Source organism: Muntiacus reevesi, chromosome 12 (assembly GCF_963930625.1).
Source record: "Muntiacus reevesi chromosome 12, mMunRee1.1, whole genome shotgun sequence".
In the NCBI taxonomy this organism is placed as follows: Eukaryota; Metazoa; Chordata; class Mammalia; order Artiodactyla; family Cervidae; genus Muntiacus; species Muntiacus reevesi.
In genome coordinates, this window is record NC_089260.1 from 47699782 (window position 1) to 47715081 (window position 15300).

The 15300-nt window shown below is 42.1% G+C and overlaps 1 protein-coding gene across 10 annotated transcripts in view; it reads right to left on the minus strand.

Moving 5' to 3' along the window:
- CSPP1 (centrosome and spindle pole associated protein 1) overlaps nt 1–13404 on the minus strand; it is a 116847-nt gene extending 103443 nt beyond the window's left edge. For 8 of the 10 annotated variants that reach the window (XM_065903498.1, XM_065903495.1, XM_065903494.1 and 5 more), the window contains exon 1: nt 13267–13404. The gene's annotated coding sequence lies outside the window, so the exon portion shown is untranslated. Of the gene's footprint in view, nt 1–4572; nt 4617–13266 lie in introns of those variants that run through there. The other 2 variants (XM_065903502.1, XM_065903492.1) reach the window with 2 other exon arrangements.
- Between the last annotated feature and the right edge of the window lie 1896 nt (nt 13405–15300).

Here is a 15300-nt window from a genome sequence, read left to right on the forward strand (position 1 = left end):
TATCACCATAGTCATACTTTATAATGCTTCCATCACCCCAAAAAAGTTTTCTCATGCCCCTTCGTAGTCAATCCTCACTCCCACCCCTGACTTGGGCATCAAAGATCTGTTTTCTGTCTAATTTTCCCTAATCTGGAAATTTCATATAGATGTCTTTTTTATGTGGTTTCTTTCACTTAATGTAATATTTCCAAGATTCATCCTTATAGTTGCATCTATCAGTAAGTAGTTTTTACTACTGTGTGTGTTCACTCACTCAGTTGTGTCCAACTCTCTGCAACCCTATGAACTGTGTGGCCCGCCAAGCTCCTCTGTCCATGGGATTTCTGAGGCAAGAACACTGGAGTGGGTTGCCATTTCCTCCTCCAGGGGATCTTCCCAACCCAGGGATCAAACCCACGTCTCCTATGTCTCCTACATGGCAGGTAGATAGCATCCAATTATATGGAAATGTTTTTTATCTATTCACACCTTGCTAGACAATTGAGTTGTTTCCATTTGAAAGCTTGCTTAGGAATAATGCTATGAATGTCTGTATAGAGGCTTTTATGTGTTTTCAACTCTGTTCGATAAAAACCTAGGAGTGGAATTGCTGAGTCATCTGTAACTCTGTTTTAACATTTTGAGAAACTGTTCCCCTCATTCCAACCAGCAGTGTATGAGAGGTGTAATTGCTATATAACCTGGCTAATGCTTGGTACAAGTTCAGTCTTTTCAACAGTCGTTCTAGTGGGTATGTTGGGCACCCCTGGTGACTCAGCAGGTAAAGAATCCACCTGAAATGCAGGAGACCCAGGTTCAATCCCTGGGTTGGGAAGATCCCCTAGAGAATAGAACAGCTATCCATTCCAGTATTCTGGCCTGGATAATTCCATGGGTTATATAGTCCATGGGATCACAAGGAGTCGCACACGATTGAGCAACTTTCACTTCACTAGTGGGTATGTTAAAGTTTCTCACTGTGGAAGTAAGCCAGAAAGATAAAGAACATTACAGCATACTAACACATATATATGGAATTTAGAAAGATGGTAATGATAACCCTATATGCAAAACAAAACAAGAGACACAGAAGTACAGAACAGACTTTTGAACTCTATGGGAGAAGGTGAGGGTGGGATGTTTCAAAAGAACAACATGTATATTATCTATGGTGAAACAGATTACCAGCCCAGGTGGGATACATGAGTCAAGTGCTCGGGCCTGGTGCACTGGGAAGACCCAGAGGAATCGGGTGGAGAGGGAGGTGGGAGGGGGGATCAGGATGGGGAATCTGTGTAACTCTATGGCTGATTCATATCAATGTATGACAAAACCCACTGGGAAAAAAAAAATAATTAAATAAAATTTAAAAAAGAAAAAAAAAAGTTTCTCACTGTGGCTTTAATTTGCATTTCTCTAATGACTATGATGTTGAACATCTTTTCACGTCCTTATTCGTATATCCATATATATAACCATTGGCCCAAAGCCTTCAAATCTTCGGGCCCATTTTTAAAATGAAATTGTTTTCTTATTGAAATGCAAGAAACAAACAAAAAAAAAACTTTCATATAAGCTAGGTACAAGTCATTCATCAAACTCGTTTTGTAAATATTTTCTCCCAGTCCGCAGTTTGTTTTCAAATTTTTTTAATGTCTTCTTTTCTTAATACTTTATTTTTTACAGCAGTTTTAGGTTCACAGCAAAATGGAGCATAAGGTACAGGTTTCCCTTATATCCTCTGCCCTGACTCATGTAATCTCTCATCCACTGTCAATATCTTCTACCAGAATGGCACATTGTTACAACTGACGAATCTATACTGACACATCTTACCACCTTCAGTCCATAGTTTACATCAGGGTTCATTCTTGGTGCTGTGCATTCTGTGGGTCTGGACATAAGTATAATGACACGGATCTACCTTTACTGGATCATATAGAGTAGTTTCACTGCCCTAAAAGTAGTCTGTATTCCATCTTTTCATTTCTCCCTCCCCTCCAGCCACTGTCAACCGCTGATATTTTTACTGTCTCCATAGTTCTGCCTTTTCCAGAATGTCATATGGTTGTAAACACACAGTATGTAGCCTATTCAGACTGACTTCCTTCACTTACTATTACATACTACTAAGGATTCTCATTGTCTTTTCATGGCTTTTCAGCTCATTTCTTTATAGCACTGAAAAGTGTTCCAGTGTCTGGATATACCACAGCTTATCCATTCCTTTACCCCACACTCAAGGCTAGCATGGCTGCTTTCAGATTTTGACAATTATAAATAAAGCAGCTATCAACACATGCAGTGATGTCTTCCAACCAGCAAATGTTTTTAAATTTTATGAAGTCTAATTTATCTATTTAACATCAATTTTTAATCAACTGTTTGTGTCTTTTGCATCATATGTAAGAAACTTTTGCCTAACCTGAGTTCACAAATATTTTCTTCTATGTTTCCAAATCCTAAAAGATGCTGCTGCTAAAGTGCTGCAGTCAGTATGCCAGCACTCATAATGCCAGCAAATTTGGAAAAATCAGAATGGCCACAGAACTGGAAAGGTGAGTCTTCACTCCAACCCCAAAGAAAGGCAACACCAAAGAATATTCAAATTACTTTACAACTGCACTCATTTCATGTTAGAAAGATTATGCTCAAAATCCTTCAAGCTAGGTTGCAACAGTACGTGAATGGAGAACTTACAGATACACAAGCCAGATTTAGGAAAGGCAGAGAAACGAGAAACCAAATTGTCAATATAGGCTGAATCATAGAAAAACCAAAGGAATTCCAAAAAACATCTACTCTGCTTCATTGACTATACTAAAGCCTTTGACTGTGTGGATTACAACAAAGTATGGAATATTCTTAAACAGATAGGAATACCAGACCACCTTACCTGCCACCTGAGAAATCTGTATGCAGGTCAAGAAGCAACAGCGAAGCCTGGCGTGCAGCTCATGGGGTTATAAAGAGTCGGACATGACTTAGCGACTGAACAACGATGTTTTCCTTTAGAAGTTTTATAACCACCTCTCTTACGTGTATTATTTCTTACATCTTATACCGCAATCCATTTCAAATGTTTAAGGTAAGAGTCATCAATGTTCAATTATATGCATCTGAATATAAACTCCAGCACCAGTTTTTGAAAAAACTATCTTTTTCTCATTGAAACTAATTTATTTTTAAATAAATCCTTGAAAAATCCACAAAAATTAATGACTAATTCAATGTGTGGCAAGAAAGGAATCAGTGATAACTGAAGTTTTAAGTCCTGGAAACTAAACATTAATAGACTCCTAGACAGAAATAAGTCAGAAGAAGCTGGGTACTTTGGCAAGGTTTGGTTTCACTGTGTTAAGTTACAGTTAGTCACTGATGATGACCAACTAACTGATGGAAATTTCCAACAGATTCAAGAGGACCATATTAGAAATCTTTGTTTAAAAGTTAATAATTTTAAAGATAACAGCTGAAGATCTGGAAAATTAAGGCAGACAGGGAAAAAAGATGATCCAGAACTAAATGATAGCAATGTTCATTTGAGGTGGTAACAGAAAAATTGAAGCTGGGGTGTGGGGGTGGGGGGAGTATAAAGAAGGAATAATTAGAAGAGAATACAAAGCAAAACCCAGTCAATATAACTTACAGAAGAAAAAAAAATGAGAAAAAAAGTAGTAAACAATATTAAATGCAAGAGAGCTAAACAAAAAGGCATGCACAAAATTTAATATTTGGAAAGTGAAAGTCACTCAGTCATGTCCAACTCTTTGCGACCCCATGCACTGTACAGTCCATGGAATTTTTCAGTCCATGGAATTCTGAGTGGGTAGCTTTTCCCTTCTCTAGGAGATCTTCCCAACCCAAGGATTGAACCCAGGTCTCCCACATTGCAGGCAGATTCTTTACCAGCTGAGCCACCAGGGAAGCCCTTAATGTTTGGAGGAGGACAATAATAATTTGGAGAAATGTAGAAAAGCAAGTTTTACGTAAAAGAAGTATGTTGAAACTTATATTATTATAGTTAAGTAGTACATAATGTGAACTTCATTTTATTATTTACTTCCAAAAAGAACACTGATTTGAAAATGTGGCCTTAGCAAAATATACTGCAAACCAAGAATAGTTAAGTGCAGTTTTTCACAAAAGAGCTTTTCCTAATAAATTCAAAACAGTTCAACAGCAAACAGTAGTTTCAAGTGAAAGTCATGTTTTAAAACCTAATTTTCCTAAGTATTTTATGTCTGAAAAAAATAAAAGATAATGATGGGATGATACATATATAATAATATAATTTGCTATATGATTTTATAAAGAATTTAAGCAGAAATGTCTTTAAATCTAAAAACAAAAACTGTTTAACAGGCCTCTTTCACTCTGTTAAACAGTTAATTAAGGTCTGTTAATAATTATCAGTTTAACATGTTCATTTCTTAATTCTAACCAGACTTTGAATTTATAAGTAAGTGGATTTCTCTTTATTAAAATAACAACATCAATTATAAATTCTAGAACTGATTTCACTGAACAGTTATCATAGCAATAAAACATTTTTTAAGCAGTGGTAGTGAGCATAAAATATATCAATACCTTAGCTGGGACTTTATGGTGGTCCAGTGGCTAAGACTCAGCCCTCCCAATTCAGGAGGCTCAGGTTCAGTCTCTCGTCATGAAATTAGATCCCACATGGTGCAACTAATTAAGAGTTCACAGGCCCCAACTAAGACAAAGCACACCCAAAATAAATAAATAAGTAAATATTTTTTACCAGATGCCATAGTTAAAATATAAAATTTAGTACATATAAGTATGTTTAATTATCTCTAATTTTGCCCTGCTATCTAACCTGATTAGAGTATAACATCTCGAAACTGAAGAGTCAAAAATACTAATAAGCCACCTTCTGGTAATACCCTCTAGAGAACACCAGGAACATTACTATAGTTAAACTAGCTGGGGTTATTATTCATCAAATTGAGGGACATCAATGTCACTATGAGGAACTCTGGAGTATCTTATTAAGTAGGTGTTAACACACCAAGGAAACCAGATCTGAAAGAGACACGTGCACCCCAATGTTCATCGAAGCACTGTTTATAATAGCCATGGAAGGATAGGAATAGAACATGGAAGCAACCTAGATGCCCATCAGCAGACGAATGGATAAGGAAGCTGTGGTACATATACACCATGGAATATTACTCAGCCATTAAAAAGAACTCATTTGAATCAGTTCTAATGAGACGGATGAAACTGGAGCCCATTATACAGAGTGAAGTAAGCCAGAAAGATAAAGAACATTACAGCATACTAACACATATATATGGAATTTAGAAAGATGGTAATGATAACCCTATATGCAAAGCAGAAAAAGAAACACAGATATACAGAACAGACTTTTGGACTCTGTGGGAGAAGGCGAGGGTGGGATGTTTCAAAAGAACAGCATTGAAACATGTATATTATCTATGGTGAGACAGATCACCAGCCCAGGTTGGACGTATGAGACAAGTGCTCGGGCCTGGTGCACTGGGAAGACCCAGAGGAATCGGGTGGAGAGGGAGGTGGGAGGGGGGATCGGGATGGGGAATACATGTAACTCCATGGATGATTCATGTCAATGTATGACAAAACCCACTACAATATTGTAAAGTAATTAGCCTCCAACTAATAAAAATAAATGAAAAAAAAAATAAAGTGTTAAATAGGTAAGAAAAAAAAAGAAAAAGAAGGTGTTAACAATCATACAGTAGAAGTGACAAATAGATTTAAGGGACTAGATCTAATAGAGTGCCTGATGAACTACAGACAGAGGTTCATGACACTGTATAGGAGACAGCGAGCAAGACCAACCCCAAGAAAAAGAAATGCAAAACAGCAAAATGGCGGTCAGCGGAGGCCTTACAAATAGCTATGAAAAGAAGAGAAGCGAAAAGCAAAGGAGAAAAGGAAAGATATATCCATTTGAATGCAGAGTTCCAAAGAATAGCAAGGAGAGGTAAGAAAGCCTTCCTCAGTGATCACTGCAAATAGAGGAAAACAATAGAATGGGAAAGACTAGAGATCTCTTCAAGAAAATTAAGATACCAAGGGAATATTTCATGCAAAGATGGGCTCAATAAAGGACAGAAATGGTATGGACCTAACAGAAGCAGAAGATATTAAGAAGAGGTGGCAAGAATACACAGAAGAACTATACAAAAAAGATCTTCATGACGCAGATAACCACGATGATGTGATCACCCATCTAAAGCCAGACATCCTGGAATGTGAGGTCAAGCGGGCCTTAGAAAGCATCACTACAAACAAAGCTAGTGGAGGTGATGGAATTCCAGTGAGCTACTTCAAATCCTAAAAGATGATGCTGTGAAAGTGCTGCAGGCAATATGCCAGCAAGTTTGGAAAACTCACCAGTGGCCACAGGACTGGAAAAGGTCAGTTTTCATTCCAATCCCAAAGAAAGGCAATGCCAAAGAATGCTCAAACTACCGCACAATTGCAGTCATCTCACACGCTAGTAAAGCAATGCTCAAAATTCTTCAAGCCAGGGTTCAACAGTACATGAACCGTGAACTTCCAGATGTTCAAGCTGGATTTAGGAAAGGCAGAGGAACCAGAGATCAAATTGCCAATATCCAATGGATCACTAAAAAAGCAAGAGAGTTCCAGAAAAACATCTATTTCTGCTTTATTGACTATGCCAAAGCCTTGGACTGTGTGGATCACCACAAATTGTGGAAAATTCTGAAAGAGATGGGAATACCAGACCACCTGACCTGACTCTTGAGAAATCTGTATGCAGGTCAGGAAGCAACAGTTAGAACTGGACATGGAACAACAGACTGGTTCCAAATAGGAAAGGGAGTACGTCAAGACTGTATACTGTCACCCTGCTTATTTAACTTATATACAGAGTACATCATGAGAAACGCGGGGCTGGATGAAGCACAAGCTGGAATCAGGATTGCTGGGAGAAATATCAATAACCTCAGATATGCAGATGACACCACCCTTATGGCAGAAAGTGAAGAGGAACTGAAGAGCCTCTTGATGAAAGTGAAAGACAAGAGTGAAAAAGTTGGCTTAAAGCTCAACATTCAGAAAACTAAGATCATGGTATCTGGTCCCATCACTTCAATGCAAATAGATGGGGAAACAGTGACAGACTTATCTTTTGGGGCTCCAAAATCACTGCAGATGGTGACTGCAGCCTTGAAATTAAAAGACATTTACTCCTTGGAAGAAAAGTTATGACCAACCTAGACAGCATATTAAAAAGCAGAGACATTATTTTCTCAACAAAGGTCCGTCTAGTCAAAGCTATGGTTTTTCCAGTAGTCATGTATGGATGTGAGAATTGGACTATAAAGAAAGCTGAGAGCTGAAGAATTGATGCTTTTGAACTGTTGTGTTGGAGAAGACTCTTGAGAGTCCCTTGGACTGCAAGGAGATCCAACCAGTCCATCCTAAAGGAGATCAGTCCTGAATATTCATTGGAAAGACTGATGCTGAAGCTGAAATTCCAATACTTTGGCCACCTGACATGAAGAACTGACACATCTGCAAAGACCCTGATGCTGGGAACGATTGAAGGCAGAAGGTGAAGGGGATGACAGAGGATAAAATGGTTGGATGGTATCACTGACTTAACAGACATGAATTCGAGTAAACTCCAGGAGTTGGTGATGGACAGGGAAGCCTGGCGTGCTGCAGTCCATGGGGTCGCAGAGAGTCAGACATGACTGAGCGACTGAACTGAACTAAAGAAAGACTCATAGGTTGGGCTTATATTAGGTGATTTGGGGGAGAGCTTAAGGAAGGTGCTAGTGGTAAAGAATCCACCCACCTCTTTCCTGTAGGTGACGCAAGAGATACAGGTTCGATCCCTGGGTCGGGAAGATCCCCTGGAGGAGCAAATGGCAACCCACTCCAGTACTCTTGCCTGGGAAATCCCATGGGCAGAAGAGCCTGGCAGGTTACAGTCCATGGAGTTGCAAAGAGTCAGACATGACTGAGCACACACTAGCTAGCTAGCTTGAGGAAGCAGATGTTTGCTCAGGACTAAATGCTGTCAGGCTGCCGCTGCTGCTAAGATGCTTCAGTCATGTCCGACTCTGAGCGACCGCATAGATGGCAACCCACCAGGCTCCACTGCCCCTGGGATTCTCCAGGCAAGAACACTGGAGTGGGTTGCTATTTCCTTCTCCAATGCATGAAAGTGAAAAATGAAAGTGAAGTTGCTCAGTCGAGTCCGACTCCTAGCAACCCCATGGACTTCAGCCTACCAGGCTCCTCCATCATGCTGTCAGGAAGTAAGTTTAATTCTATGATTGGACATCTTAGTAAATCTTACCCACAGGGAGGCTAAAGATGTAACTAGTAGAGCAGCAGCAATCATAACCAACTGGGAGTTAGTTACTTTGTGGCTGGGACAACACTCTTGTTTCACCTGTGTTTGGACATGACTGGAGTAGCACTGTTTTTCACTTGCTCTCCCATAGACACAGAGCAGCTCTGTCTGATATTAATGTTCTGTGCAACTGCGTACCTTCAACAGAAGAACACCAAGTCTAAGCAGTATCGTCAGGCAAATTTCTAGCAACACCAAGCCCTTGGTTACATGCTGGCCTCTAGCTGTCATGGCCATTTTTCTGCTTCTCACTCCTAAAAACATGTGACAACTTACACAAAACATATTTCAACTAAAAATTTATTCAAGAATTAATGAATCATAGAGACTGAATTAATGGATACAGTCTAAGTACAAAATAGAGTAAAAAAGGTTTACAATTTTGAGATTAAGTTACAAGGAAGACCAACCTAAGGAAATCTAAATGGGATTCTTCATTTTTCCTTCACTCTACAATGTAACACCACTCACATTGTTCCCAAGATATTACCAGTTTTTCTCCCAGTAGCTGTACATATAGTATGTAGATGATAAAGTTTTCAGAAAATCAGTTTAAGTCAAAGACATGGATTTGAAACCAATTCTATCACTAACTGGCTCTATGTGATTGACCTCAGTGTGTTCCTTAACTTCTCTGTCCCTCTGCTTCCTCACCTGTAAAGTAGATCTAGTCCAGGGTTGCTATGAAGAAAAAATGAAATGATTCAGTACAAAGTGTACGGTACCTTTGACACACAGAAATCAATAACCAGGGACTTTCCTGGTGGTCCAGTGACTGAGAATCTGCCCTGAAATGCAGGGGGACGTGGGTTGGGAAACTAAGACTCTACATTTTGTGAAGCAACTAAGTCTGCGTACTGCAACTACCGAAGCCACGTGCTCCAGAGCCTGCATGCCACAACTAGACAGTGTCCCGGCACCCCAAGATTTCACATGACTCTAAAAAGATTCTGCATGCCACAATTAAGACCCGACAAAGCCTAATTAGTTAAAATAAATCAATAAATCACAACTGTTTTACTAATACTAATTCTCATTATATCTTCATAGTCTTTGTATACATGTATCAGTACTCATCCGAAGTATACTGGGATTCATGTCACCAACAAATGATACTTATTTATCATAATCCAAATTAATATCTTTAAATTTTAAACATAGGCCCTTCATGCTTATTATGCAGACAGTAATATAAGTTGACCAGAAACATATTCATTCTGAAAAACCTGAGTCAATCCAAAAAACAGAGAAACCAGAAAGAACTGAGTATGCCTGATGCCTTCTCCCAATCTCATAACCACAAAGGGAAGAGAAAATATTGTTCCCATTCTTTCTCTCTCTGGTGAAGTGCAAATTTCCACCCTTAGGGCTTCCCTGGTGACTCAGAGGTTAAAGGGTCTGCCTGCAATGCAGGAGACCTGAGTTCGATCCCTGGGTCGGGAAGATCCCCTGGAGAAGGAAATGGCAACCCACTCCGGTATTCTTGCCTGGAGAATCCCATGGACCGTGGAGCCTGGTGGGCTATAGTCCATGGGGTCGCAAAGAGTCAGACACAACTGAGCGACTTCACTTTCATTTTTTCACTTTATGGAAGTATTAGGAAGGGAAAGTAACTCCCACCCCAAAGGAGGACATTGTTCTAGATGCTAGAGGAATGAAAAGTGTGATATATGATCCTTGCCCTCAAATTTGGGGACATTATGTCCCCTGCCACACTGGCTCACAGTCTAGCCAGACTAGGGTTGATGTGAGGTACCCATCCATAAAGGATCCAATAGTGGTATCAAGAAAACAATCTGAATACGTCTGGAATTCAGAGTAGAGTCCATGTTGGTAAAAAAGGGTTAGTAGTTTTTAAAATGCTTTTTAAAGCTATAAAAAAAAAAAAAAAAAAAAAAAGAGGCCCTAGTGCAAGAGAACAGAATAGCAGGGAGTGATTATATATGGGTGTGGAGTGCAGGGGGGAACCTGTGAAAAAGCCTTAGAAGATAAAAAGGGAGTTCTGAGCTGAACCAAGACAACGTTTTTCATTTCCCATCCACGTGAAGATCTTTCCACCTAATGAAAGGTGCTAAATCTTTTTCTCCTGGCAGATGACATCCACATGAATAACTTCCAAGGGTGTATCTAAACTTTGACAAATCTAACTATTGCTAAGAAGTAAATACCACATTACTGGGAGGAGAAAGGAAACAGGGTTAGGACAGAGAGAGCACACAAATTTATAAAGGCATGACTAAGTCTGTTAATAACTGTTAATAATACATCATTAGTGCTAAGAACAGTAGCATAAATTACATAAACTTTTGGTTATGCAAAATTGCCAAAACATTTATTCAAACACTTTTGTCTCCCACTCAGGAAAGCAATCAGAACTTAAGTCAGAAAGACGTTAAAGGATAATCTGCAATCCACTCAAAGTCTGTAATAGTTAATCAGGTTAAGTCTAAAAACTTCATTTGAGAAATGCTGTACTCAAAGCACCTTCCCCCCCTCAATTTTTAAATTTATTTCAAAGTTAAACCCAAGACACACTTATTTTTCGTCTAGGCTGACCATCTGCTTCCCCTTAGTCTTCCCCAACAGAGAATATGCATGCTAACTACTTTCATTCTACAATCACCGCTGTCCCATCACTATACCAGCATCACCTGAACTGTGTGTGTGGTATTCTGAATGTTCTTAGTTACTTCACTAACTGTAAAAGATTTTCTGGGTTAACCTGTCACTTGAATTTTCTGGCTACTTTTGAAGATGAGGTCCAAAGAACTCTTAAATGATTCTCCAGTGGGGGGTGGGGGGAGATGTTATTTCATAGGATAGGTATTAGCAACAGAGCACCTGTGGCTATGCTGATCCCATCTGCCATCACTAAAAGACAACCTGTAAAACCAAAGAATCATTTGATGCAACAGCCAACTAAGTGACTCAAAACTGAAGGTTTAATTTAAAGAAAAACCTAGAGGGAAAAAGCAATCCCAGAGGAATTCATTCTAAGCAATCCATCATTATGCCTGTGTGTGTGTCTGTATGTGTGGAAGGCACAACCAGATCCATTCAGTGAAAGCGCCTTTTTTCAATTTATCCTTTCTAAAACTACCTGCTCCCTTCCACGTGGTTATCTGTACTGCGTGCCTGGGTGCTAAGTCACTTCAGTTATGTCTGACTCTGTGCAACCCTATGGACTATAGACCTCCAGGATCCTCTGTCCATGGGGCTCTCCAGGCAAGAATACTGGAGTGGGTTGCCAAGCCCTCCTCCAGGGATCTTCCCAACACAGGGATCAAACCCTCCTCTCTTAGGTCTCCTGCACTGGCAGGAGGGGTTCTTTACCACTAGCGCCACGTGCGAAGGAGACGCAAACTTTCATCCCTGGGGAGCACTTCAGCATACACTTAACCATCAGAAAGTCAGTGCACTCCTAGCAAGAAGAAATATGCAGAAAAGAAAGCAATATTTTACGGGTTACCATAGGATTCCTTTTTGTTTATGAACATGAAAAGCCATTCTTTCATATAAAGTTGAACCCTGTCTGAGGATAATTGGCTTTTTACAAACTCATATTGGTTACTATTCAGTTCAGTTCAGTCGCTCAATCGTGTCCGACTCTTTGCGACCCCATGAATCGCAGCACGCCAGGCCTCCCTGTCTATCACCAACTCCCGGAGTTTACTCAAACCCATGTCCATCGAGTTGGTGATGCCATCCGACCATCTCATCCTCTGTTGTCCCCTTCTCCTCCTGCCCTCAATCCCTCCCAGCATCAGGGCTTTTTCCAATGAGTCAACTCTTCGCATGAGGTGGCCAAAGTACTGGAGTTTCAGCTTCAGCATCAATCCTTCCAGTGAACACCCAGGACTGATCTCCTTGCAGTCCAAGGGACTCTCAATAGTCTTCTCCAACACCATAGTTCAAAAGCATCAATTTTTAGGCGCTCAGCTTTCTTTATAGTCCAACTCTCACATCCATACATGACCACTGGAAAAACCATAGGTTACTATTAGACTCCTGCATTTCCAGAGGTGTTTGGAATCGAGGTAGTGGCTTACTATAGAAATTAGTCTTCCCAGAAACCCAAGCTAAACTTCATCCTATAATCTTGAAACCAAGCCTCTCTCAATGAATCCCAGTGCTAAGTTATTTCAAACGTGATTCCAATCGCAGGAATCAAGGCAATTAGAAACAACAGGTTCAAGCTCAAGGAAAACTGGATAATAATAGCGCCGACCTCACAGGGCTGTGGGAATCCAATTTTACTTGCAAAGCAAAGCACTGAGAAACAGCGCTGGGACACAACACTCAATAAACGTTAACCATTAACCCCGATTAAAGGAAAGGTGCTTCGGCAGGCACAGGCGAGCAGCGGAGAGCGGCTGATGGGGAGGGCAGGCACGAGAACCGAGGCGCAGCTGGTCTCCGGGTGCCGGCGCCGTGGGTGGCAGTCTCCTCGGGAAGCGTCAACGCGTTGTCAGGCAACCGGATCTCAACAGCACCCGGGGCGGCGGCGGCGGTAGCTGCGGCCCGGAGTCCAGACCGCGTAACCAAGGCACCGCCCCGGGCAGGTCTGGCGACGGCAAGACCCTCACTCACAGGGCAACCCGGGAACAGAGCACCGCCCCCAGCCACACTGCAGCGAGACCCCAGAATGGTCCGGGATCCCCGGGCCCGCAGCTGCTAGACTCCAACCCCAGCCCGGCGGCCACGAGACCCCAGTACGCAGGGAACCCCACCCCAACCCACGTAACCCCAGGACCTTGGCCAGCCTGGCCGCTGCGAGACCTCCGCCCCCAGCCGCGAACCCAGCCCCGGGACGCCCTCCAAGCCCGGCCACACCCCGACAGGCCCGCTCCCCACCGCGGCCGACGGACGCTTACTCAGGCAAGCGGGCTGGCGTCGGGGAACAGCACAGCGTCCTAGCGAGGCTCTACGCCGCGGTCCGAAGTGACGGCGGTCGCCCAGCGCGGGAGCGGTGTGACAAGCCGCCCGGGCTCCGCCTCTCGGGCCGAGCCCTCCGCCCGCCCTTCGCCAACGGCCGGGCGTGGCCCCTCCCCACTAAGGCCGCGGGGCAGAGGCGCGCGGCCCGGGGCGCCCCCTGCCGCCCCGGAGGCCGCATGGACGCCCGGCTGTCCGCAGAGCTCACCCGTATCTGGGCTGGGACTCTGCCAGAGGCTGTTCAACTGCGGGAGCTACTTTCCCAGGCTAAACTGATTCTGCCCACTTCAAACCTTCCAAGCCCCAGCTGGCCTCTGTTCAGAGCCTGGGGGCGGTGGGTGGGGGGAGCCTGGAGGGGGCAGACGGGGGACAAGGCAGGGTTGGTAGAGAAAAACTGTTGGCACACCTCTCCAGGCACTACTGCTCCCTCAGGAGTCTGGTCAACATTTTGTCTTTATTACTACAACATAGGCTTTATTACTAATTTCAAAATACTCAGTTCATCCGAATACTTAGTGGCCATATATCACCACTAGAAAAGAGATCTCTAGCTTCCCCGGCCAGTGGGGATAAGGGTTCTTTACCTGAAGTCACCTTGTATGAGGGTTTGAAAGATGTCAAAAAAAAAAAGAAAGAAAGAAAAGAAAGATAATGTCAAAACCGCAGGCGGGGCTGTGGATTCCTTAATTCCTATATATTTGTCTTAACTAAATGTCACACACCTTTCTAGGAATGAAGAATACAACTCAGAGCACAGTGCACCCGCTTACAGTGAAAAGAAAAACTTCCAAGTAAACAAATACATTATTTCAATGTGTAACAGTTACAGAAGCACCTACAGACATTTAGAGACGTCGTGAAAAGAAGATGACTGGAGAGAGAAAGAAGTTGAGAATGATTGCATGGTAGAGATCTTTGAGCTCTGTTTTTAAATATTAATATGAGCTCCCAGTTAGAAAAGTAAGGGGAAAGCACTCCAGGCAACGCTGACCACTTATGCAAAGTTTCAAGGTAACTAAAAGTTGAAGTTGCAGAGGTGAAACTCCTCCCCTCCACCCCTTTATTTTTCCTAGTAATATAAACAACTGTGCATTTATGGTAGGTATTAGGGATAAAACAAGGAATAGAGACCCGGTCCCTGTGTTTTGGAACTTAGAATCTAGTGTGGAATGGGGGATAGGAGAAGAAAGAAGAATACCTAAAACAAGGAAATAAATGAAATAATTAAACACTGTATTAGCTCTTAGATGACAACATGTCCCCCCTAAATTAATTTGGCTTAGGGGACAGAACTGGTTCCACAGTGGAATGTAGATTAAACCGTAAACTGTTTCAAGAAGTGGGTACTGGACACTTGCAAAACACTAATAGCTCGTATAGATGTTAATTTTTACAAACGCGCCAAATGGCACGATCATAGCCATTCACGAGTTTCCATGGCCACCTTGGGACGCTAGAGAACGCCCCTCTAGGAAAGTTTAGCGCCAAACCACTACAAGTCAAAGGGCTTTACGCATGTGCAATGATTCATCGGGAAGTAAACTAGGAGGCCATGTTACCATTCTCTCAAAAGCGGCATTCAGAACAACTTCTATGTCAACTTTCCCATAAACATTTTTTTTTCTGGCTTTCAACAATCTTAAAAGTACATACACCCACGTAAAAACAGTTCTCTGCCCCATTGCAGCTTTAAGTATCTACCCATTTTTAACATGGCGGACGCCGAGCCTGCGCAGGACGAACAAGGAAGGTCAATTCGTTTCTGGCATAACGTTACATGCCCTTCTTCCGGTGCAGAAGGCTATACCATTCCCTAGGTAATTACTGTTTTCGTCTTATTTCACACATATAATTTTCCAAGATAATAATTTCTCTTTCCAGTAATGAGACGACTCCTCTGCCTCTTAACTATTGTGTAACTGCTGTGTATATAGCCGCGTCCCCCAAGGACCCCCGCCATCCCGCGGATGGTCCGT